The following is a 23815-nucleotide window of genomic DNA, read 5'->3' as shown; positions in this document are numbered from 1 at the left end:
ACAGTATAAATACATGTATATTATACAAAAACATCAGTGAAACTAGTACAAGGACATAAAACTACAATGAAAACAGGTAAAAAGCCAAAAGCAGATGAGAACTGGTAACAAAGATTCCTGGAATTGGGAAAGGAAACTGGTGAATGAAAACTGATTTACCATCTAGTAATTGAGGACACCAAACATAAATATGTTACAGAGAAATGCCAGTATGGAGCAAGTTAATTTACCTTATACAAACCTGGAAAGTAGATTAAAGGCTTGAATATAAGGCTTGAAACCCTAAAAACTCCTAGAAGAAAACAAAGGCAATAAGCTCTTGATAGTGGTGATGACTTCCTGGATTTGATACAAAAAGCAAAGGCAATGAAAGCAAAAAGAAATGAGTGGGACTACATTAGACTAAAAGGCTTATGCACAGAAAAAAAAAATCATCAACAAAATGAAAAAGCAACCTACTGAGTAGGAGAAAATGTTTGCAAATTATGTTATGTGATATGAGGTTATAGACAAAGAATTGATACAACTCAACAGAAAAAAACAAGCAAACAAATTTAAAATCTTCACATAAAATCTGTGTCTATATTTTGAGATACCTGGTCTTGTTCCATTTTCTTTCTTTTTAATGTCTGAATTTTCTTACATCGTTGGAAGAAAATAAACTATATGAAGGGCAATCTAGAAATATTTACTAAAATCTTAAAAATTATCTCCATATTCTGCAATCTAATAATTCCACTTAAAACAACTACAAAATAATAACAAACTTAAAAAAAAAGTTTTATTTAAATTTTTAAAAATATTTAAAATTAAAAAAAATTTAAGTAATAAACTTATATAACTTTTTCTATAAAAGCATGTCTTCTATTGTTATTTAAGAACTAGACAAAATTAATGTACAATACAAAAATAAAGTGCAGTATATTCACATATAGACAAGGATACAGTCAATAATAGCCAGGTTATCAAGGACTATTTAAAGAAAAGGAATATGTTCAAATTATATCTTCAAGTAAGTGCGGGAAAAGGCTACAAAAACAGTATGAACAATAAGATGAGTACTCTAATGTTTAAATCACATATTGTTGTTGTTGTTTAGTTGCTAAGTCGTGTCCAACTCTGCAACCTACAGACTGTAGCCCGCCAGGCTTCTCTGTCCATGGAATTCTCCAACCAAGAATACTGGAGTGGGTTGCCATTTTCCCTTCCAGGGGATCTTCCCAACCCAGGGATTGAATCCGCATCTCCAGTGTCTCCGGCATTGCAGGTGGATTTTTTACCAGCTGAGCCACGTGGGAAGCCCCAGTTTGGCCTACTATTGCAAAACAAATGCTTGACCGTGGTTACATCAGGGTTTGACTATAAACTCCTCACTTTGACTTTTAAAGGTCTTTTCATAAAATGACCTCAATCTGCCCATCCCACTAATTCCTCATTAATATTCCAAAACCGAAGTGAAACCCATCTTAAACTCCTGACTTCCAGAATAACAAGACAGGAAATCTGTACTGCTTCAGCTCACGGACTTCATGGTAATTTGCTACAGAGCAGTACACAAGAACACGCAGCAAGTGTCCTCAAGGAGGTGGAGAAGCGGCAGCCCTCACACACTACTTCTTGTTGCTGTTGTTTAGTCATGTCTGATTCTTTGCAACTCCGTGACCTGTAGCCCGCCAGGGCTCCATGGGATTTCCCACTACTTGTGGGAATTTTAAAAAGTGCAGCCTCCTGTGGTTAAAAAGTCATTAAGTAATTACTCACTCACTATTCAGTAAGGCAAACGTAGAATTACTGTATGACCCCAATTTCACTGCTATGTATAAACCCAAGAGAACAGAAAACATGTTCAAGCAAAAATGCATACACAAATATTCACAGCAGCATTATTTGAAGGAGTCAAAAAGCGAAACCAGCTCAAATGCCCATCAACTGATAAACTGAATATGCAAACTGGTTTATCTACACAAAGAATATTATTAGAAACTAAAAAGAAACAACACACTCTGACACATGCAGCAATGTGGATGAACTCTAAGATCATTAAGCTAAGTGAAAGGAGTCAGACACCAGAGGCCACAGCTCGTGTGATTCTATTTACATGAAATATTCAGAATGGGTGAGACAGGAAGTAGGTTGATGTTCTCTGAATGCTGCAGAATCAGAGGGTTGGGGATAAGAGCTAAGTGGCCCAGGTGATGGAAACATTCTAAAATTGACTGTGGTGATGGCTATACAATTGTGTAAATATATTTAAAATCCTGGATTTTATAAATGGATGAATTGTACAGCATGTGAATTAGATCTTGATAATGTTTTTACACAAATACACATAGATCCCTTTCTTTTATTCTTACTAGGCTCTCTCCCTTCTATGGGCTTTCCTAGTGGCTCAGACGGTAAAGATTCTGCCTGCAATGCAGGAGACCTGGGTTCAGTCCCTGGGTTGGGAAGATCCCCTGGAGGAGGGAATAGCAAAGCACTCCAGTATTCTTGCCTGGAGAATCCCATGGACAGAGGAACCTGGCAGGCTACAGTCCATGGGGTTGCAAAGGGTTACACAACTGAGCGACTAATCAAAAAAACTAGAATCAATAATTGATTATAACAAGGTTGCAGGATACAAGGTTAATATATAGAAATTCAATTGCTTTCCTATACATTGGCAAAGAACAAGTGAAATTTGAAATTAAAAACACAGTACCATATACATTAGCATCCAAAATAATAAAATAGCTATAAATTTTAGCCAAATACATATATATATATATATATATATATATATATATATATATAAGATCTACATAAGAAAAGCTATAAAATGCCACTGAAATAAATCAGAGAACTAAATAAGTGGAGAGATTCTGCTTCTGTAATAAGAAAACAGATACATAACAAGAAATGAGTTCCTCTGTCAGTGTTCAGCCACTAAGTTGGCTGGGTGAAAGAATCTGGCAAGTCTGAGCTCTCATCATCAATTTTCACTTTTTAGGTTTCTGCATTTCTTACATTTAACTCCAAAGTGAAGTATATATTTAATAACCGTGTTGTTGACGTTGCTTAGTCATTAAACCGTATCCGACTTTTGGCCACCCCATGGACTGTAGCATGCCAGGCTTCCCTGTCCTTCACTACCTCCCAGATTTGCTTAAACTCATGTGCGTTGACTAGGCGATGCCATCCAACCATCTCATTCTCTACCATCCTCTTTTCCTCCTGCCCTCAGTCTTTCCCAGCTTCAGGGTCTTTTCCAATGAAGTCTGCTGTTTGCATCAGGTGGTCAAAGTCAGTTAATGAATTAACATTAGTTATAAGTTAAATTACATAGGTGGACATAAATAGTTTTAAATGTTAGTTCATGGCAATGGTTCTCATTTCATTGGATAAAAAACAGTACCAATTTTTAAACAGCTGCCTAATATGACTTTATAAACACAGTCCATTTGTATTATGAGGAAGGATCTGCAGATTCCCAACCTCTGGGTCCCTCAAGGGTTAACAGAGTCTTTCACAGTATCCTTATGACACCCTTTGTATCGAAATGTGGTTTGCACAAACAAAAATAAAATGGGCATTGCCACTCAGGCAGAGATGACTTCAAAGAGATCTCAATCAGCCCACTCACCTTGGGGTTCTATCAGAGTTCTTCCATGCTCCTAACACCAACCAACTGGCTGGACCTAAAGGACGACTGACATCACACCTGCAAAAACAGGGTTCTATTTTAGATCCTGTATTAACACTAGAGAAATAATCCAAGAGTAATGATCATTCTGGATGTTAAAAGACACACGGAAAATATTACTGCACAGCTAAAATATTTTATAGCCTAAGCAAGTCAGAAGTAATTTTAGGATTCTATTTTGTCAGCTGAGTGGCCAAACTTCTTTTACATAACCTTGAAATTTAAAAATATTTCTTTAAAAAGTGTTTGACTAGGACCTGAACTGCCAGTGATCTCCCCAAAGAGTGAACATTTTAATAAACCTTTTCTACCACTTCTTGCCAGCAGCAAGAAAATATTAATAGGTCAGTCCAAATTTTAATAGGACAGACTGGACTTCATATGCCTACAATTTCCTCCCTCTTTCTTTTCCAGGGGTCCAGACTATTCTACCTAAGACACCTACAGGAATGAACCTACACTCTGCTTAGTTGAAAGATGAAAACTGACCCCCTCCCAAAGACATGCAGGTGAAGAACCACAGCCTCAGGCGGGGATCTGTTGATTATTCAGGATATACTATGAAGAAAGGCCACAAAAATTATTTTTGCCATGCCCTCTTCCATATTTCAGATTTTCACCCAGAAAATCCTTTTAACTCATGCAACGTTAGTTTAATGGCATGGCAAGCATACATTTTCTCTGCTCCCCATAGGCTTTCAAATTATTCTCTCTAGTCTCCCTGAATCTTTCCTTTTAAAAATATGACAGTCTGAGTTCAACATTTTTCAGGGGAAAAAAAAATACTGCAAGTTCTTAAGTTTTTCTTCACAGAAATGCTTCCCTTACAAACTAGACATGATATGGTGCAGTGCTCTGAACTGGTCACATTATTTTAGATGAGACCTCATTAGGCAACCTCTCAGAGACGGAGAAACAGTTTCTCGGGCTCTTTAATTCAACAGTTCACAAGCAAGAGAAGGTAGTGAGAAGTCAGCCTCTAAATTCCTGATGTTCATTACTGTAAGAATGGCAAGAACAGCGACTTGACTGAAACTGTTCAGTGGTGGAGTGAACATAAACTCTTAACGGCAAACACGAACACACGGAAATACAGTGCATGTCGGTATCTCACTAGAAATCGTAACTATCATCCCAGTTGTCGAAATGCACTTGCAAGCAATTGCCAACATTATCTGCTATGGTCGCCACACACATATCAAGGCAGGGTTCTTCCTGCCGATGGCCTCCAGCTTCACGCTGATCTGAAATTCCTTAGGCGTTAGCCTGTTTTAACAGCACAATGAGGGAGAGGCAGAAAGAGAAACAGGACACCAAACAGGACTGCGCTACTGTCCAAACTGCGACGTTTACCATCGGAAAAGTCTACCGAGCATCAACACTTGCCCTCCAGAAGGAAACCAGCCAGTAAAAATATGCAACGGGCTGTTACCAGGTACACATTCATTTAAAAAATTCCCAGGACACAAGCTTTTATTTTGTGCTTTTCTCTTTGTCATGCAGGTAGGTTTTATTTCCCTTATCATTTTCTCTCTTCAGTTCTTAGAGTAACTGGTATTAATTTTAAAATACACTGTTAACTGAATATGGTAATATCAAATAATTTCTCCACTCCCTCTAGGCTTTTGATGGGTGGTATATTTCCAAATACCATGATTTGCAAATGCTGTAGAGATATGTTCTTTAGCACTAAAATTATCACTTACTTTGATCAGAGTTGAAATTAATGGCTTTCTCAATGTTTAAGGAACACATGCACTTATCCATAAATAAATTATAGTTGAAAACAATGAATGCTTTTTTTAATACCTGTACATATTTTTTAGTATTAAAAACACCAAGGATTATCATGACAATGATAAAGTTCCACTTTTCCTACGGCTATAAGTTAGTCAGGCTAGAAATTTATAAAGTATACACACTCTCTGGGGACTAGAAGAAGGTTTTCTTTCTACTTCTTTACTGTCTACACTGGGCCTTGATCTTTAGTTTCCTTTAGTACATTTTTAAAAGCAGTTTCATATAACTCTCTTTCCTTGATATAAGTCTATGAAACCAGTCAATCCTAAAGGAAATCAACCCTGAATATTCATCGGAAGGACTGACACTGAAGCTGAATCTCCGATAATTTGGCCACCTGATGGAGAGAACTGACTCACTGGAAAAGACCCTGATGCTGGGAGAGATTGAGAGAAGGAGGAGGTCTTGAGATGTAAAATCCCATCCTTTGGGTTTTGGGGTTTATTGTTTTCTCCAAACAAATCTGATCTTTAAAGTTCAAAAAAAAAAAAAAAGAGAGTAGGAGGAGAAGGGGGCAACAGAGGATGAGATGATTGAATAGCATAACCAACTCAATGAACATGAGTTCTGAGCAAACTCTGAGAGGTAGTGAAGGCCAGGGGAGCTTGGCGTGCTGCAGTCCATGGGGTCACAAAGAGTCGGACTGGACTTAGCAAGTGAACAAAAACAACAATGAGACACTTTGAGCAGCTGTGAACACTGGTTTACAAGGCAGGACACAGAAGCCTGGGGAAGCGGGTGGGCCATCCTCAGGGGACATAGCCAGCAGGTGGCCAGGCCTCTTCTGGTCCCAGACTTCTGGCCCCTCCCCAGTGTGTGGCTCCCCCAGGGCCCAGAGGAGGTGGGGCTGTGACCCCCTCTCCTGAGCACCCTTTAGGCTGCTGGGATATAGAGCACGTGAGTATGTGCTACCCAGTTCTCACAAGCCCTTTGAATCTGTATGAAATGTCACCCTCTTTTTCCTTGCACGTAAATACACCTGGATCAGGTACAGTCAAAGTCCTGGTTTATCAGCAGGTCTCAAAGTACCAGACTAAGTTTAATTGACTAACTCATTAAAAGCAAAAAGAAATATATTCTAAAAGGCATTTAAAATGTTAGTGGAAGTGTTAGTTGCTCAGGAGTGTCCAACTCTTTGAGACCCCATGGACTGAAGCCCACCAGGTTCCTCTGCCCATGGGATTCTCCAGGCAAGAATACTGGAGTGGGTAGCCATTCCCTTCTTCTCAGGATCTTCCTGACCCAGGTATCAAATCCGGTTCTGCTGCCTTGCAGGCAATGTTAGCTGGCTTTCAATGCAAAGTTTCCCACTCTCTCCATTTAATTAAAGTACTTAATTGTATGTTTAAAAGGTGTGTGTTGGGGGGGTAGGTTTGTCCATAGAAAACTGACAAATTTAGTGATAAAAGTCATAGGAAGTTAAGGATTCTTAAAAGATTAAACAGAACAAGAATACGCAGTGAATTTTAAGAAATTTAAACTGAAGTAAAAATCTGCTTTATACTAAGGAAGAAAATACTTACAGAACTCTGAATAATTTCTGAATCATTTCTTGGGAGCATTTTGTAATTTTTATGCCTTCAAGCAATCCATCCAAATAAATTTATCTTTTCCATAACCTAAAAAAAAAGGATGGATTACCCACAATGCCCCCAAGATGTAACCATGTGCATAATAACCATATTATTCTTATTCAGTTTTCTGCCATAAATTCGATGTCGTTCAGCAGACACAAAAGATTTAAGTGAAAATCTCTACACTGCTTCAGTGTGTTTTTCAGCGTATGGAATTCAAACCTGTTGAGTGTGATTTCTCAACATGCATGTCATTCTCTACAAATCCTAAAACTCATTAAACTATGGAACCAGGACCTGGTGGTCTGAGGGACTCTCATCTCCTGTGAAAGCTTCCAAAATGGGCAGAGGGGGGCAGGGCAGAGCTCCTGAGTCCCCAGGCCAGCGAGGGCCTGATGGGGAGCAGTCCCAGGGAAACCAGGTGCAGGAATGAATGACAGAAAACTCCCCAGGCCATGGGGCAGACCCAGCTCTCTGCTCCTTGTCTGTATGGGCAAAACACTTGACCCTCCTGTCCATGTCCCTAACGCGGCTGGTCTCAGCCTGGCCCAGACCACTCAGCTCAGTATACACTTCAGACAAATGACATTCAGAAGAGACATCAAACTCCTTACAGGGCCTTCAAGGTACGACCAGACCTGCCACTCACCTCCCCGGTCCTGGCCCTCGCCTCTCCACTCCAGTGCCCTCAGCTCCCTGTAGTTTCACCACACACCTGCAGGCTGGCTTCTTCCCAGAAGCCGCCTGGCTGTCCGTCCTGTGCGTCTGTTAGGGGAAGCACACTGACTGAAACTGCTGCCCTGGCCAGCCACCATAGTAACCATTTGCACAAGTTGTCTTACGATAGGAGGTCCTGGTAAGGAACATGGAACTAATGAGCCACCACCAACCGGAAGAGTTCGGGAAAGGTCAAAAGGAGACACTACATGTCCAACCACCTCCCAGAATCCTTCTCTCTGGCATCCATCTTGGCTGAACAAGGCGTGCACCACCAGGAAGGACCCTGAGGCAGAATGATTGGCTAAAGACAACCCTGAAACTAAACCCATCACCATAAAACCCGAGACTGTGAGCCACGCGGCAGAGCAGTTCTCCTGGGTTCCCTTACCCCCCTGCTCTCCACCCGGGTGCCCCTCCCAATAAAATCTCTTGCTTTGTCAGCACATGTTTCTCCTTGGACAGTTCATTTCCAACAATTCTTGTCAGACAAGAGCCCAGTTTCGGGCCCTGGAAGGGGTCCTCCTTCCTGCAACACATCTGTCCAGGCACTTGTCTTCAGCACACTTACTGCAAGGGCAGTCCTTGTGTCCCTCTCAGCTGCCACCCCTGCCGATGCTAGACACGCATCATTTTCTGCTTACCCTCCCCTCCCCTCTGGAATGAAAGCCCCAAGACGACAGAGAGGATTTCTTTTATTCAAAGCTCTGTCCTCAGGGTCTGCACACAGTAAGGGCTTGATGAATTGATGAGTCTGAGGTCTGTTACAGGCTCATGAGATCCAGCAATCTCAGTGGACTCTGCCGCCAGCCTTGGGGGTGGATCCCAGAGGACACCCCAAGCTGCTTCCCGAGAATAAAACGACTATATGGTGACTCTAGACATTGCCACGGTCATCCGGAGTCTAAGATCCAAGCAGGAGATCTTATATTAATACAGAAGTCTGTTGGTCAAGGAAACGGGCTCACTAGCATCACAACCTGTGAACCGTCCCCTCACTAGCCCTTAGCAGATAAGAAAGGTTTCAGCCACATCTGCCGGACCCAGTTCCTCTTGCTAAAGAGGTGTGGTGTTGGTGAAGACTCTTGAGAGTCTCTTGAACTGCAAGGAGATCCAACCAGTCCATCCTAAAGGAAATCAACCCTGGATATTCACTGGAAGGACTGATGCTGATGTTAAAACTCCAATACTTTGGCCACCTGACAAGAAGAACTGACTCATTTGAAAAGACCCTGATGCTGGGAAAGATTGAAGGCAGGAAGAGAAGGGGATGACAGAGGATAAGATATTTGGATGGCATCACCAACTCAGTGGATATGAGTCTGAGTAAACTCCGGGAGTTGGTGATGGACAGGGAGGCCTGCGTGCTGCAGTCCATGGGGTCATAAAGAGTTGGACACGACTGAGTGACTGAACTGAACTGAACTGAAAGAGGAGACTAAGACAAGATTTTTAACTCCCATCCAAAGAAAACAGTGAAGGACTTCCCTGGTGGTCCAGTGGTTAAGGGTCCACCTGCCAGTGCAGGGGACACGGGTTTGATCCCTGGTCCAAGAAGATCCCACAGGCCCTGCGCCACAACTACTGAGTCTGAGCTCTATAGCCCCCAAGCCACGACCACCCACGTGCCCTACAGCCTGTGCTCTGCAATGAGAGAAGCCACTGTGACTGTTCCAGCCAAACGCTCCGGGAAACAAACTCATCAGAAGGGCAGTGTCGATAGTGGAGTGCAGTTTATTACACCGGAGGGTCTGAGGCAGACTTTCCTCTTTAGGCAGGGACCCCGACCGATTTTTGTGAAAGCCTTATATACCGTTAAGTGTACTGCTCAAGCCCACATACCCAAATTCCTTAAACCTAGCCTGGAAAGTGTTAAACGGAGATATAATCAGGTTACAGCCATGATTCATAATCAGAAGGGTCAGCTGGTTATACATTGTAGACTACACCAATGGATGCCATAAAGATTATAAAGGTGATAGACTACATAGGGGATTATCACATTCTTTTTGAGAATGGGTAACATTGGTATGGAATCTGGTGTTTATCAGTCCAGGAGGCCAGTTCGCCATGGGTCTGTTATCCCCATGGCTACCAGGCACATAGTCCAAAGTTCACTGAAAGTGCAAGATGGAGTTTCCTTCTTTTTCAAGAAGGAGTCAGCTCGGCCTGTTCCTTTCCTCCTTCATGAAGAGAAGCCCACACACTTCAACCAGAGAGCGGCCCCCACCCGCCACAGCTAGAGAAAGCCCATGAGCAGCAACAGAGACCCAATGCATCCAAAATTTAAAAAATAAAAAATTTTTTAAATAATGAAATTTTTCTCTTTCAGAGTTCCCTGCTTGCCATGATTTCTGCTTGAAACAAATGATATACAGTGAATCAAGTTTCCTTACTGTGCAGCATCCCTGATTAAGGGAAATGTTTTATTTTAATGTAATTTAAACATTAGTTTCTTCATTCCTTATAAAGCTTAATAAACTTCATTAAGATAAAATGCTCTTGTAAGATTTTATTTCTGCCCTACATACCTTAGAATACTTGACCCAAATGATCACTGATGCTTTTAAAGACATTTATTTATTTCTAAGAGTGGTATCCTTGTAGTCTTATGGCTCTTTGTGGATCAAATTTTCATTTTGAAAATCAATTCATGCAGGATCTCTTATTAGTATTTCATAAACCATTGTTAAAATAAAGCTGACTGCCTTTCCCTCCTGCTTACCCTGAGGGATGTATAAGTCATGTTTGGTTTTTTCACACCACCCCACTGGACAGATGTCAGGGAAGCCAACATTGGTTCAAAAATCGTAGCAGCTTAAATAACCATTGAAATGAAGCCATAGATGGTAACCACACACCTGCAAAAAAGAATGTTTACAATCTTTGGGTCATGCATTTGAAGTGTACACAAAATCAACATTTTCATTTACTCTGTTGACACCATCAATATATATGAACCAATTGTTACATCCAAAAGTACTTAAGTTAGAGAACAAATTCATAGATGACATCTGGATAAGACTAAATGCTGACAAACTAGACACTATCTTTCAAGTATAAGATTTTTTCTGCGAGAAAATTATCCTTTTACTCAGTCTAGGAATCTGAGATCAATTTACATATCCATCGATCAACAAGTTATTTACTCAATGACATTCAATACCTATCAAATACTCCTTTCAGAAACCCCATCCCCTGCTGCCTGGCTCAGATTCACATCCCAAGACATTGAAGTGCCAAGCAAAAACCAACAAGGGTATGATCTTACTTCAACTCTGACATATGCATCCAGCACACTTAACAAAGAAAATAACACAGTCTGGAAAACACATCTCCTATACATGCTATACAAGTTTAATAACTGTAATCAATCAGCCAATTAAGTGAATAGTGTTTTTGATGTTTAATGTTATTCAAAATACTGAGGTCTTTTATCAATTTACTAACAAAATATTTAGTAAATATTGTATTTTATAAGTAATTTACTTTTATCAATGGCTCTTAACCCTATATAATTTTCATAAAATTCATGTACATAGGCAAATGCATAATTCATAAGCATGGATATTTTTCATATACATTTCTCATTAGTGCAGATAAAACTTGAATAACTACGTCCCTTCTAACAGAAAAAAAGCAACACTGTGGGATTCAGGGATTTCACCAACCTCAGGTGAAAACTATTACCAATTAAATTAAGTAAGGGTAACCATTAGTAAGGAGGGACTTACTAGAAAATTATAATCTTCAGAGAATGAAAAAAAATCATTAAAAAACATATTTCACCTATCACTGAATAAAATGAATCCACAATGTATTGGAACTTGTTTATAACACAAAGCACTGAAATTCGTCGTTCTCTAGAAAATTCTCCTCTGTCATTGCAATTAGCCGAACAGTAACATCATCTCTTACCTCAGCTACAGAGAGCACACAAAATAGAGATGGATGTTGGTGGTTGATGCCTTCCAATTTTATTCCAGCCTGAAAGCCATTTTCTTGCTCTGGAAAGGGCTGGTCCTGTGAAATTTCACAACATAATATCAGCCACTGAAGTAGCTCCACGGTCTGATGTTAAAACACGCAGTGTGGCTATGCACACAGTCACACAAGCCTGGAAGCTCAGTGACACAGGTATTAAGAAAGAAGGCTGCTCTAACAGATTTTGCCCTCAAAGATGGCATGGTCACTTGTACATGCTTTAAAATATTTCATCTGCCAAAGTCTATGCCCCATGAACACCCCATTTATTTCATTTGCCCCTTTTTCCTTAATGATTTGAAGGAGAGTCTCCTGAGCTCTGGTAACAATCTTTTGTTGAGTGTGTTAGTCTTTAGGTTGGGTTTCACTCTTTGCGGGCCCACAGACTATAGCCCTCCAGGCTTCTGTCCATGGGATTTCCAGGTAGCCATTCCCTTCTCCAGGGGATCTTCCTGATCCTGGGATCAAACCAGGTCTCCTGAATCACAAGTGGATTCTTCACCATCTGAGCCACCAGGGGTTATAACGGTTACCTATCCCCAGTCTGTGACTTGGCTCTTCATTTGTATATGATAACTTTGTTGAGAATTTCATTTTAATGTAATATATAAATCATGTCCTCTATTGTTGGCACATCTAGCCTATGAAATCCTTTGCAACAGTGAAGTTACATGAATAATCTCCCAGTGTTATTTTAAACCTTTGTTTTTCCTATTTAAATCTACAATGCCACAGTATTGATTTTTTTCTACAGTGTGGTATAGCTCTATTTTTTCACATGGAAAACAAATTATTAAAAAAAAAACTTTTTGAATAGTCCATACTTTCATTTGTCTGCAAAATTTCCTCTATTATATCATGTTCCTACATGCCTGGGTCTTTTCCTGGCCTTTTAATCCTATTTATTGGCATATTTGCCTACATCACAGTGTCTTCATTGTTTATAATGAGTCTATCTGGAGAGCAATCTGTATCTGATTGAGTTTTCTAATTTAGGAACTTGTTCCCTCTCATTTAATCTAATCATTTCTTTGTCCAAGATGTTTTTCAAAATTTTCACATAGACTTCATCATATTTGTCTGTATACCTTTTATACTTGTTGCTATTGTAAAAGGGATTTATTTTCATAGAAGACTTTCTCATTCATTTCCATTCATTATTATTTTCTTCAGTATAGGTCTTGTTTACCATAGCCTTGCTGAATGATTAACAGCTTTTGAGCAGACAGTTTTGAGATGATTCAGCATTATTGGTTTATTCTTGAGAATAAACTTGTAAGTATACTAATGGAAATTATTAAAATATAGTACAGTCAGACCTAGAGCTGCTTTTTAATCATTATTAATGACTATTTTAACATACAAATGCCTATTTTTAGGGTAATTTACTCAAGAAAAAAACCTTTTCATTTGGAAATGTGAAACTTAAAGGTTCCAAGAACAAAACAGTACAGAGAACAGAATAGCCTCTGTCTAGATTTATTGTTAACATTCCGCCTCATTTGCTTGCCCCCACTCAAGTGTCTATGTGTACACAGATATAAATAGGTAGATAGAGAAATAGGTGTACATATGATTTTTTAATCATTGGGGCACTCTTTACCCCTAAACACTAAAAATTTTCCCTAAGAGCAGTTTATTTTCCCCAAGAATAGGAAGGCTCTCTTAGTAACAACAGCTCAGTTATCAATGTCTCTAAATTTAACATTATTCAATACTTTAATCTTCCACTCATGTTCCATTTTTCCAATTTATCCAACAATACACTTCATAGTATTTTCCCCTCCAGAGAAGGATTCAGTTTCAGGTCAGATATTAAATTTAACTGACAAGTGCCTTTAGTCTCCCTCAATCTGGAACATTTTCCATAGACTTTATCTCTTATAACATTAACATTTCCAAAGAATATAATCTTTTCCCTTCTTTATTTTTGAAAACAAAGTTCTCTGCTTTGGATTTGTCTGATGTTTCCTTGTGACTAGATTTAGGTTATGATTTTTTTTTTCGCCAGTATATGACATGAGTGATGATGTGTCCTTCCCAGGATATGACAACTGGATCTATATGGTGTTCCTGGGTCACTGGTGATGATAATTTTGATCACACAATTATGTAGTCTCCAATTCCTTCACTACAGTTACATACAAAATACAGTTCAGTTCAGTTCAGTCGCTCAGTTCTGTCTGATTCTTTGTGACCCCATGGACTGAAGCATGCCAGGCCTCCCTGTCCATCACCAACTCCCGGAGTTTACTCAAACTCATATCCATTGAGTCGGTGACGCCATCCAACCATCTCATCCTCTGTCATCCCCTTCTCCTCCTGCCTTCAATCTTTCCCAGCATCATGTTCTTTTCCAATGAGTCAGTTCTTCGCATCAGGTGGCCAAAGTATTGAAGTTTTAGCATCAGGCATCAGTCCTTCCAATGAATATTCAGGGTTGACTTCCTTTAGGATGGACTGGCTGGATCTTCTTGCTGTCCAAGGGACTCTCAAGAGTCTTCTCCAACACCACCGTTCAAAGCATCAATTCTTTGGCACTCAGCTTTCTTGATAGTCCAACTCTCACATCCATACATGACTACTGGGAAAACGATAACTTTGACTAGATGGACCTTTGTTGGCAAAGTAATGTCTCTGCTTTTTAATATGCTGTCTAAGTATACAAAATATACACATACATACATATTTACATATGTGTGTATATTTATATATATATATATATAATAAACATTTACATATGTATATGAAAATGTTAGTTGCTTAGTCATGTCTGACTCTGTGTGACCCCATGGACTATAGCCTCAGTCCACGGATTTCTCCAGGCAAGAATACTGGAGTGGGTTGTCATTTCCTCCTCCAGGGGATCTTACTAACCCAGGGATCAAACTCGGATCTCTCATGTTACAGGCAGATTCTTCACCATCTAAGTCACCAGGGAAGCCCATGTATGTGTGTGTACACACACAGACACACACACACATACAAAAAATTGCAAGTTCAAGAAGATCCATCACACTCCCACCCATCTCCAAAGGGCTCTTCTTTTTCTATGTTTGGGTTCCTCCTCTAACAAGGTACCATGCTTACTCATGGAAAGCGTATCTACTGTAGCTTCAGAACTCTCTCACTCCCACTATAGCAATGAACAAACCCACAACAAAGAGTTCAGGATCTGTTCACAAACTTCTCTTCCTGCTGTGCCATCCAAGAATGGGGCACACAGTTAAAAACTCTCTTCATAAACTACTATTTATGAACTGTTCATTCATTCTTTCTCTCCTCAGCACAGAGAAGAGAGAAATGTGGCTGAGTTCCATTTATTTCTATTTTCTTTCAGTTTCTAATGATTTATTTTGACTTTTAATATGCAGAATATCAAATTTGCCAAAGGTGAACCTCTACAAAAAGGGACTCAAAGAAGTATCTCTCCACTCAACATCCTATCCCCCACACCATTCTAACCTAACAGGGGACCAACCTCACTCTTTCTAAGGTTTACCTTTTCCAGGTTTCTTTTTGTAAAAATAAGCAATTACACTTGTTTTTTTCCCTTGTTTCCCCCTTTCTTCTTATATAAGAGCACATGATACAGGCTGTTTTGCACTTGGCTCTGTTCCCTTCCCTGTGTCCCCTGGAAGCCACCTCATGTCAGGTCGTGGCCACTGTCCACCTTCTCTTTCAAGCGGCACTGCCCTCAACCACATGTAGGGAACATCGTTTACTCAACCTTCTTCCATACACTTGGGTGCACGCCTTTTATATAAGAAGAACATGGAACTGTTTTTAAAATCTTTATGAATTGGCTTGTAAGAATGTCGTGAAAAACTTTCTTACATTCACAGCTCATTTTACAAGGTTCCAAGGAAAAACTTGAAAGATGACAGAAACCAAAAACGAAATGGCAAGAATGAGTGATTTCTCAGGAATATTTTATTTCTACAAAAATAAATGTCATGTGTGTGTTTAACTCTCCCAGCCTTCTTCTCACTTCTCCTCTGTTTCCCAGCAGATTGCACTTAACAAGTTTTGTTTGACTGCCTCCTGTTCGCTGCTTTGAAATTCCTCAGTTAACTTCAAAAGCACCACGTCCATATACATAGATACATATATACATGCATGCAATATGGCTAAGAAAAGCAAACGGGAAGGAGAGACCTGAGGAGAAGATAACAATAAGGCTGGAAGGAAATTTAAGAAGCTGCAGAAAATGAGAGGACATTTTTCATGTTTCAACAAAACTGAAGGATGCAAAGTTGGGGATGGGAGGGACCAGTATTATATCATATATGAATGATAAATTCAAGGCACTGGCAGTGAAACACAGCTGAGAGCTGGGATGATCAACTTCACTCTTGCCAGCATTTCAAAATGCTCTCTCGGCTGAACATTTGGGAGCTTTATGTGATGTTGCAACGAAAACAGCAGTGTTCAGAGGGTTTCAAACAAAAACCAAATCGGTCATTTTAAGAATATGAAAGGCTTACTTCATTCTGTATAATAGGTTCTAGGTTCATCCACCTGACCTAGAAAGGTGGGCTGGAGGGAGAGGAGGGAGGCTCAAAAGGGAGGTGATACGTATATAATTATGGCTGATTTGTGTTGTACAGCAAAAACCAGCACAACATTGCAAAGCAATTTTCCCCCAATTAAAAAATATTTAAAAATTTTTTAATTAAAAAAAAAGAATCCAAAAGGCAATGTTTACTGAGAAATATCATTGCCTGTCAACGATCTCTTTCCTGTGGGATGGTTTACATGGCAGATAAAGATGTTTTTCCTTTCTAAAACTCTTACATTTTATGAACGTAATTGATAACTGTGCTAAAAAAGGGAACTGGAAGCACACACTTAAAGCAAACAATTAGCCAGTTAAATTCAGTCATAAAAAACGATACGGTTTGTGGACCTGAAAAAATACTTTTACAGATAAATCAAACTCAAGCCCAGAGAAGTTAAGAGACTTTCTCAAGGTCACACCAGTTTAGTGGGCAGAGCACAAGTAAGCACACAAGTCTTCTGAAAAGCTGCCAACTCTTTGTTCCACTCTGGGGACAGAAGCGGCCACAAAACCAAAACAAAACCCAGCTCGGGGTCATGGAAGGATTCGAGGACATTTCTAAGGAAGCCATGTGCTGCTTGGTATAGAAGGAAAGTTGTTTTGCTTTGTCATTTTCTTTTCTCAGAACAGTTAAAAATAATGCTTTCCAGTATGAAAGTGATGGATTTTGTCACTAATGGAAAAGAAGGATTATTCAAAGTTCCACACCTCATATCAGAAGTAGGCACAAATGACATACAATTATTTAAAAACAAAACGAGTCAGGGCATTAGAAAACAACAAACAGAAAGAAAACACAATGCCTTGACAAAATCAGATGGGCTGCTGGCAAAATTCCTTTATGAAATGCAATCATTTTCACGGGAGCATGGCAGCGGGTCTTTGCTCCCCGGGTGGACACAGTCACAAGTGTACGGCGGGAACAACTCTTGGACGGTGGGTGGATACGTCTGTTTATCACTGAGAGCACCACGGCAAGAGCAAAGAGGATTCAGTACACAGACTGCAGAAGGAAGGGCAGAGCCAGCACCAGCAGGGCACCAGGGAGATGCCCACCCCTAGAAGGGCACCAGTATGCCAAATGGACAACTTCATCCGAACGTCAGCAGACATTCCATATTATTCACAGGCGAGAGCTGACAGCCAACAGTGCTTCCCTGATCATAATTCAATATGGGAAAAAATGGGAGAAACTGGACATGAATGGAACCACAGCCACCGAGGCGTGCATTTTTAGGGAGCTGGAGGAGGGCTGGGCCCTACAGTTTCCCAACCTCCACGTGAGGACTGTCGGGGGAAAGAGGTTCCTGAGAATTTTACAAGCAGATGATAGAAACAAAATTCCTTATGACACCAAAGACCAGTGCCATGAGTTCAGTGTCCTTGGTAAATGGTTTATCTCAGAAACACCTTCAAAAGCTTAAATCACCTCGACGTGTATCTCCAGGGCCGAAATGTAACAATTGTAAATATGAAAGGTGAGCTGTCAGGAAGTTTTATGTAGGCAAATTGTGATATAAACAGCTAGACCACAGAGAATTTAGCTTTTTGTCAACATGTGACGATTTTCTTTACTCAGTGAGGAAAAAAATCAATCATGTTATTGATAAAGAACATAATAGAAATACTGCAGAAGGGAGTATTGTAGGTGCTGAAGAAGACTCTTGAGAGTCCCTCAGATTACAAGGAGATCAAACCAGTCAATCCTAAAGGAAATCAACCCTAAATATTCATTGGAAGGATTGATGCTGAAGCCAAAGTACCAACAGTTTGACCACCTAATGTGAAGAGCTGACTCAATGGAAAAGACCCTGATGCTGGGAAAGACTGAGAGCAGGAGGAGAAGGGGATGACAGAGGATGAGATGGTTGGATGGCATCACTGACTCAATGGACATGAGTCTGAGAAAGCTTTGGGAGATGGTGAAGGACAGGGAAGCCTGGCATGCTACAGTCCACGGGGCTGCAAAGAGTTGGACACGACTGAGTGATGAACAACAACAAAGAAGTGAGCATGAAAAAAACACATTCCCGGGACAAATGTGATCAAAGAAGAAGTTGCAAATGCATCTGAGCTCCCGCTGAAATAGAGACTCAACCTACCAGGCTCTGAGTGTGGTAAGTGTCAACATGGCATTTGGTGAAACAAAATGTCTGGGTTCAGTTGTGCTCTAAATATCCAGAATAACCCACATGTACCTGAAGAACCACCAAACCCTTGGTATCACAGCTGAAAACCTACCAACGGTTCGGTACAATTTTCTCATTAAACAGAAATGAAGATGGAAGAACAAGAGTGGTCACTATGGAAGGTCATTGTGAAGGGTTAGAGGTGACACTGAAGACATCATCATTTTAAACTTTTATAATTAAAACTTAGGACAAGTTTTTGGATATTGTTAATCAGAGATCAGAGTATGTGCTACATGACCAATAAATGATCCCAAGGTGCCAAAAGTTTGAAAGCAGTGTTGTGGAGAACACCAGACCCCATTGATAGGAATTTCCTATCAGATCAATCAGGAAAGTAAGGACACATGGCATCAGGACCCATGATGATCCATTGGGGGAGGAAAATGGAATTATGTTCTGACCACAACAGCACACATAATCATTTCAGATGGAGAGAAAACAGATACAATACAACAGAATTCAGTGCAGCTATTAAATAGCAAGTCACAGATGTGGATCTGCTGAGGCGTCATGAGGCTGTGATGTACTGATAAATACAGAGCCAGTAGCAGATGAGTACACACGCCATCTATACGGACATTATTCCCAGGTCTCCATAACTACATCAAGGCAGATCCAGGGGTACACATAGCACATTACTTTGAGTGGTTCACCCAGAACGAAGAGAAAGCATTTTATTTTTAAACTCTTCTTGTTAAAATTTGTAAATGGCACTGTAAGTTTTTTAAAGAACTGTAACTTTTTTAAAGAGATCAATACGCGCACACAGATGATCAAGTGATATAGATGCCAGGCAAATAGGCAGGACCCGGGTCATGAGAAGCTTTGTAAGTCTTGTTAAGGGCCTTTTGGTTTATCCTCAGTCGATGATGTACTAGCAAAAGCTTTTAGTCACTAGGAAGAAAAAAAAATGATTGCATTATATTAAGATCTTGTTAGTGGCAATGTGGAGAATTAATTAGAAACATAGCAAGATTAGAAATAGAAAAGATGGTCGAGGAGGCTTTTAAAGAATTTGCCATGGACCACGTACAGCATCTAATTCAGCTCATTTATACCTTAACGTCCCCAGTACTGGGGCCATTACCATTCTCATGCCACACAGGAGGAAACTGTGGCTCAGAGAGGTTCACAAATCTCACCAGTTGCCCAGCTCATCAGTAAAGACATGGAATTCGAATTCAAACCCTGGTCTGTGCTTACGCGCAAGTTTACATTGTATTCTGGAATGTAGGGACAGCCAACGGGGGATGAGACCCTCAACCAACCTAGAACAAGAGCTGAGTAATATTCCATTGTGTATATGTACCATAGCTTCCTTATCCAAGGGATGAGATGCGGAGGGAGGCGGGAGGGGGGATCGGGATGGGGAACCCATGTAAATCCATGGCTGATTCATGTCAATGTATGGCAAAAACCACTACAACACTGTAAAGTAATTAGCCTCCAACTAATAAAAATAAATGGAAAAAAAGAAAAAGAACAAAAGCTAAGGGGAGGAGCAAGAGCCACTCCACGCCCACCTGGGAGGTAAGATAGGTACCACCCGCTGACTGGCCCGAGGCACAAGAAGAGGAAGGCAGGGGGTTAAACCGACACCCGGGTTTCAGGGTGGAGAGACGTCTCCATTCTATACAGTGATCAGTACCTACTGAGACCTCCAAGGACCCGATGAACGGCTCACAAAAACTTGACTTCTATAGCTGCTTTTCAATTCCACCTTTCTGGCCCATCACTACAGCTTTCACCCCCCACCCCCGAGCACCCTGCAATGACTCTTTCCTCACCCAGAGATGCCAGCACACGGCGAAAGGTTACGGAACACCTTCCTTGCTGCTTCTTCAAGAAACTACGATTTCCGCCTGAGCGAAGAGGGGAAACTATCGGGAATATTAGAACCCCTTCTGACTTCCTCTTGTTTTAATCACAGAGAAAATGGAGAACTTGAAAAATACACACACACACTACACACAGCACACATTCAGGTACATATACACACACACTGATGTTTTGTTTTCTTGTTTAGTGTAGCTGTTCTTAACAGCCGGGGTGGTCCATGATGCTTTTGAGGATTCTGGAAATCGGAATTTTATATAAAATTGTGTGTGCAAATGGATATAAACACTTCTCTAAAGAGATTATCAATAGCTTACATAAGGTGTTCAAAGTGGTCTAAGACCCCCCGCTCCAGCCCCCGTCAAAAAATGACCAAGAGCCACATGGCTGTCATTTACAGCAACTTGCCATTAATCAGCCCATAGAGTACATAACTGATTCAGGAGACTTTAATAAGCAGAGCACAGCCGTTCATCATGGAGACCCAGGCCAGGCAGCACGACTTGCTTCCGACACTGCTTCTTCAAAGTGACGCCTGTTTCTGCCATTTATTTGTTAGACTAATGGAGAAAAATCATCACCTACATAATTAAACATAACTGGCTGCAAAGCTGCAGTGAAGATGGCAGTGACGGATGGCGGATTGTGTATTTTTAAACTCTCATTTTAAAGACTACATCCTTGTTATTTCGAACACTTTTCATAAATTAAGTTTGAATCCCAAACTGCTGTCAAGATTATACTGGGAGGCCTCCTACAAATGGAGAACACAGAATGCCTGGTACAACAAAAGTGCACATCGTAAGTCAGTAAATGGAATTCCTACTGTTTCTTTGCGAATCTCTTCTACTATAATCTCAGATGCAGAAATTCTCAATCCCCTGGAGCCCACTGACCTATTCATAGTAAGAAATTTGGTGTTGAGTGTTGTGAGCATGCGTGTACAGCGACCCTAACCTAACCACTGACCAAATAATAGTCTCAGAAATGGAAAGAAAGCACAGATCACAGTGGGTGAAATACCGCAGAATTTAAGCAGCTTCAGATTAACAGAGATCTTTATGAACAAAGAAAAAGAACCCACACAGAACAAAATAAAGAGCTTCACAGAGGAACTTTTAAAAATAACTCGTAAAGTCGGCTGATAACTCTAGCCGTGTTGAGTGGATTCTACAAATCCTAACTCCGGTGTCTGAAACAATAAACCCACATATTCTTCTCTGAATAACGAAACTCTCCCAGGGAAATGAGACGAGGGTATTTCTAGTATAAATTTCCTTTAACTGCAGGAGAAGAGCCGTGAAATGGGCCACCCTTGACTCTAAATGCCACTACTTTCTTCTTTTAATTTTCCTTCCTCTGAACATGACATTGGGCTCCCAGCTGGAACCGCAGATAAGCTGGCTTCACGGGGACTTCGGGCCCCTCCCAAGAACAAAAGAGCTCCTGATCTGTTTGTCTGGGTCCACCGCTTCAGATCCACTGAACTGCTTCCCACCCCGGAACTCTGAGCCCCACTATTTCAGAGGAGAGGGTGCTAAGAGGAGGCTCTGAACCACAGGATCAGAATACAGCTTCAGTTTCACCCCAGAACTGAGAAACCAACACGAATGAGAATTCGCTCTGATCTTCAGAGTCCCAGCCAGCAATCAGCTTACGGTGTCAGGCCACAGTCTGGTTCGCAAACACACTTGCCCTCTTGCCCTCGACACGCCTTGTGTTTTAAACCCCAACCAAACAGTGGAGTACAACTTCTTTCAAAACATGTTTTGTATTTTGGTGGAGAGAACTGTTAAACGCCAATGAAGTCATCATAAAACTGGGGGGCAACACAATACATAGAGATGATAAAAACAGGTAGACAAGCAAACACTTGAGGTGAATTTCAAAAAGCACATGGACAAGGCCATAATGTGACCCTGAGCATATCTGGGTTCATAATATAACAAGCTGTCTCATTACAGCTTGTGAAGCACGCGTGGTCATCATGGGTCTCGAGACTAGTATTTAAAATGTTAGCTAAGACGGATCTAGGCTTCTTAGGCGGTGCCAGTGGTAAAGAACCTGCCTGCCAATGCAGGAGACACAAGAGACGTGGGTTTGATCCCTGGGTCAGGAAGATCCCCAGGAGGAGGAAATGGCAACCCACTCAAGTATTCTAGCCTAGAAAATCCCACGGACAGAGGAGCCTGGCGGGCTACAGTCCATCAATCAGACACGATTGAGTGACTGAGCACTGGAAACGAACTGTGAGTGACTGGAAACAAACTGAAGGTTCATCAAGAGAGGACTGATACAGACATGTCATTTTAACGACAGGTCATCAAGTTACACTGCAGAAGACTGTTGAATGGCAGAGAAAGTCTAGGCTAATGACACACCAAGGGCGGAAAAAAGGAGTTAAGCAAATAAAGTGATCCTTTTTTGGTAAAAACATATCATGGAAATTAAAAAAGACTAAAATTGTGCAAAACAAAATCTTAAATGAAGTCATCTTTACATGCTGGGATTATAAATAATTTCTTCCCAATCTTCTTTGTACTTTAAGTTTCTGCTTTTCTAGATGGATAGCTATCCTTTGTAATTCAATAGAAACATCATTTCTAGATAATAAAAACCGGGCAGTAAAAAGCAAAAATTGTTTTAAGTTTATAGTCTATGTTCCAGGAACTCCTCCTCTAGGGTTGATATGATAAGGAAGTGGTCCTGATAAAAGTTAATCGTAAAAAGGGACATCACAATGTTATTACAGCAATAATGCAAAGTAATAGTAATATGGGAGAAAGGTTAAATAAAAGATATTTATATATCACATACACACATATATATGCTTATGAAGCCGTCAAAAATTGTTTTTATAAAATATCTTGAGAATTTTCTGAGTTAAGTAAAAAAATCAAAGGACACAAAACAGTACATATTTTATGATCTTAAAATTTAAAATACAATTGATTACATGTATTAAAACATTCATTTTTCAACATATTTATAAAGCCCCTATTCAGGCAAGGCACTCTGCATATATGAGTCCACACACACACAAACACACATGCATAGAAAAGTAATTGGAAAGAAACAGCAAAATACTAATGATGGTTATACATGGTGGAGGGGTGGGACTGACATAAATATTCTTTCCTTGTTACTTTCTAGAGTTTTTAAATTGTCAACAAGCATTGTTATAACCAAATACACACATACACTGCACAAACACACATTCATATACACATGGCCTTGGAGAAGACTGATCAAAAAGGGCTATGTGAACATTAATTTTAATGTTTATCTTGCAGTAAAATGTTCCTGGGGAAGGTGCAGATGGTAAAAGGTCAGAGCTGCAAGCACGTTGGTGGCGACAGCTGATAAAGTACACCTTCAAGTCAAACATTCAAACATCTCAAGACAATAAAGCAACTTGATGGAGTAACAAAAGCCAAACTCAACCCAGCTGGACAGGAAGAATTCTTGT

The 23815-nt window shown here is 40.4% G+C and overlaps 1 long non-coding RNA gene across 1 annotated transcript in view; it reads right to left on the bottom strand.

The window, feature by feature from the left end:
• The window catches only part of LOC110127702 (uncharacterized), a 170536-nt gene that overhangs the window by 89262 nt on the left and 57459 nt on the right, over nt 1-23815 (bottom strand). Inside the window, exons 2-5 of the long non-coding RNA XR_011482726.1 lie at nt 11692-11796; nt 10499-10634; nt 7006-7101; nt 3623-3700 (exon numbers count right to left, since the gene is read on the bottom strand). This is a non-coding gene — a long non-coding RNA (uncharacterized lncRNA). The remainder of the gene's footprint in view (nt 1-3622; nt 3701-7005; nt 7102-10498; nt 10635-11691; nt 11797-23815) is intronic.

The sequence above is a fragment of the Odocoileus virginianus genome, chromosome 22 (assembly GCF_023699985.2).
Source record: "Odocoileus virginianus isolate 20LAN1187 ecotype Illinois chromosome 22, Ovbor_1.2, whole genome shotgun sequence".
Taxonomy (NCBI): domain Eukaryota; kingdom Metazoa; phylum Chordata; class Mammalia; order Artiodactyla; family Cervidae; genus Odocoileus; species Odocoileus virginianus.
This window is presented reverse-complemented; position numbering and strand designations above follow the sequence as displayed.